Here is a 3248-nt window from a genome sequence, read left to right as displayed (position 1 = left end):
TTTCTGAAGTGCAGTGCGGGCTCATACATGGCATCCTGCCAGTAATTGGGAGCTGCAAGTGTTGTTTGCTTGAGTACCAAGCCACCTACAAGTTTCACAGCATTTGGTGAATAATTGAAGGATTTGTGTGTTCAGAACATCCCATATGCCGTGAACATCTTCAAGTGGCAATACTAGGATAGCAACAACACAGCTACTGCAAAGTTCTGTATGTAATAGCTAATAAATTTATCCCTGATGCAACCCTAGTGACTTGAGCATGCTGACAACTATCCTTTAGGTGGAAAAACAATGCAGAAGGCTGTAGGCTGTAAAATGGCACTTCCTGCTGACCTGCTTAGATTCTTTTTTGCGCTGCTACCCTGTCAGTGTGGTACTTGTGTGTACATGGTACCAATTTGCTGAGGCATGGCTGATAATATAATTTAAAGGTCTTCAGCAGAGCCCCACAGGCATTAGGAAAGTAAATTGTCTTTGCTAGAACATGAGCATGAATAAAAATACTTGCCCTGATTTCTCTGTCATAATAGTTATAACTTCTATTATAAATTATGTTAACCTTCTTCCTCTCATAGAGAGTGTTTTAACCCTTCAGTGAGAAGGAGTGGGGTGATAGATTAAGTATAATATATCGTGGTTTAAAATTAAGTGCTGCTCCTCAAATTATTTCTTTTTACTTAATTTTGCTAATCCTGAAAGCAGTTTAAGGTGATTATCTTCCTTTTATGAAATTCAGTTTACTGAGACTTTTGTGTCTGATTCAAGTTTCCCTACTGGAATGTAAATCACCTAAAATATGTGCTGTTCATATTCTACCTATTTTTTCCAGCTTTCTGGTCATCTTCTTGTTCTTCAGGATGACAGCTCACTTGATAATAAAACTTAGCAGGGGGAAGGGAGGGAAGGGTGAACAGATCACAGTGCAGAGCGTTCTGTGATCAGATCACAGAGCAGAGCCTCCTAATGTACTCAGAGCAAAAATGTGGTCCTTCAGCCCAAGAGGCCAGCGGTCTGACTGATACAGTCTGGGCAAAGTCTCTAAGCCTCTTCACTGGCCACCTTTGGAACTGATCCATCTTTCCTTTCCTTTCCTTTCCTTTCCTTTCCTTTCCTTTCCTTTCCTTTCCTTTCCTTTCCTTTCCTTTCCTTTCCTTTCCTTTCCTTTCCTTTCCTTTCCTTTCCTTTCCTTTCCTTTCCTTTCCTTTCCCTTTCCTTTCCTTTCCTTTCCTTTTCCTTTCCTTTCCTTTCCTTTCCTTTCCTTTCCTTTCCTTTCCTTTCCTTTCCTTTCCTTTCCTTTCCTTTCCTTTCCTTTCCTTTCCCTTTCCTTTCCTTTCCTTTCCTTTCCTTTCCTTGTCCTTTTCCTTTCCTTTTTTTCCTTTCCTTTCCTTTCCTTTCCTTTCCTTCCCTTCCCTTCCCTTCCCTTCCCTTCCCTTCCCTTCCCTTTCCCCCTTCCTTCCCTTCCTTCCCTTCCCATCCTCCCTTCCCTTCCCTTCCCTTCCCTTCCCTTCCCTTCCCTTCCCTTCCCTTCCCTTCCCTTCCCTTCCCTTCCCTTCCCTTCCTTTCCTTTCCCTTCCTTTCCTTTCCTTTCCTTTCCTTTCCTTTCCTTCCTTCCTTTCCTTTTCCTTCCTCTTTCCTTTCCTTCCTTTCCCTTTCCTTCCCTTTCCTTCCTTTCCTTTCCTTTCCTTTCCTTTCCTTTCCCTCTTCCTTTCCTTCCCTTTCCCTTTCCTTTTCCTTCCTTTCCTTTCCCTTTCCTTTCCTTTTCCTTTCCCTTTCCTTTCCTTTCCTTTCCCTTTTCCCTTCCTTTCCCTTTCCCTTCCTTTTCCTTCTCCTTTCCTTTTCCCTTTCCTTCCCTTTCCTTTCCTTTCCTTCCCTTTCCTTTCCTTCTCCTTCCTTTCCTCTTCCTTTCCCTTTCCTCTTCCTTTCCTTCCTTTCCTTTCCTTCCCTTCCTTTCCTTTCCTTTCCTTCCTTTCCTTTCCTTTCCTTTCCCTTTCCTTTCCTTCCCTTCCTTTTCCTTCCCTTCCCTTCCTTCCCTTTCCTTTCCTTCCCTTTCCTTTCCCTTCCTTTCCCTTCCCTTCCCTTCCTTCCCTTCCCTTCCTTTCCTTTCCTTCCCTTTCCTTCCTTCCCTTTCCCTTTCCTTCCCTCCTTCCTTCCCTTCCCTTCCCTTTCCTTCCCTTTCCTTCCCTTCCCTTCCCTTTCCCTTCCCTTTCCTTCCCTTCCTTCCCTTTCCTTCCCTTCCCTTCCCTTCCCTTCCCTTCCCTTTCCCTTTCCCTTCCCTTTCCTTCCCTTCCCTTTCCCTTCCTTTCCTTTCCCTTTCCTTTCCCTTCTCCTTTCCTTTCCCTTCCTTCCTCTTTCCTTCCCTTCCTCTTCCCTTCCTTTCCCTTTCCTTTCCTTCCTTCCCTTCCCTTTCCTTTCCTTCCCTTCCCTTTCCTTTCCCTTCCCTTCCCAACCTTCCCAAACCTTCCCAAACCTTCCCAAACCTTCCCAAACCTTCCCTTCCCTTCCCTTCCCATACCTTCCCAAACCTTCCCAAACGTTCCCAAACCTTCCCTTCCCTTCCCTTCCCTTCCCTTCCCTTCCCTTCCCTTCCCTTCCCTTCCCTTCCCTTCCCTTCCCTTCCCTTCCCTTCCCTTCCCCTTCCCTTCCCAAACCTTCCCTTCCCAAACCTTCCCTTCCCTTCCCTTCCCTTCCCTTCCCTTCCCACCTTCCCTTCCCTTCCCAAACCTTCCCTACCCTTCCCTTCCCAACCTTCCCTTCCCAAACCTTCCCTTCCCAAACCTTCCCTTCCCAAACCTTCCCTTCCCTTCCCTTCCCTTCCCTAACCTTCCCTTCCCTTCCCACACCTTCCCTTCCCCTTCCCTTCCCTTCCCTTCCCAAACCTTCCTTCCCTTCCCAAACCTTCCCTTCCCCAAACCTTCCCTTCCCATCCTTCCCAAACCTTCCCTTCCCAATCCTTCCCTTCCCAAACCTTCCCTTCCCAAACCTTCCCTTCCCTTCCCAAACCTTCCCTTCCCTTCCCAAACCTTCCCCAACCTTCCCTTCCCTTCCCAAACCTTCCCTTCCCAAACCTTCCCTTCCCAAACCTTCCCTTCCCAAACCTTCCCTTCCCTTCCCTTCCCTTCCCTTCCCTTCCCAAACCTTCCCTTCCCAACCTTCCCTTCCCTTCCCAAACCTTCCCTTCCCTTCCCTTCCCAAACCTTCCCTTCCCAACCTTCCCTTCCCAAACCTTCCCTTCCCTTCCCTTCCCTTCC

Source organism: Indicator indicator, chromosome Z (genome assembly GCF_027791375.1).
Source record: "Indicator indicator isolate 239-I01 chromosome Z, UM_Iind_1.1, whole genome shotgun sequence".
NCBI lineage: Eukaryota > Metazoa > Chordata > Aves > Piciformes > Indicatoridae > Indicator > Indicator indicator.
The sequence above is the reverse complement of the archived record's forward strand: the minus strand, read 5'-3'. Positions refer to the sequence as shown.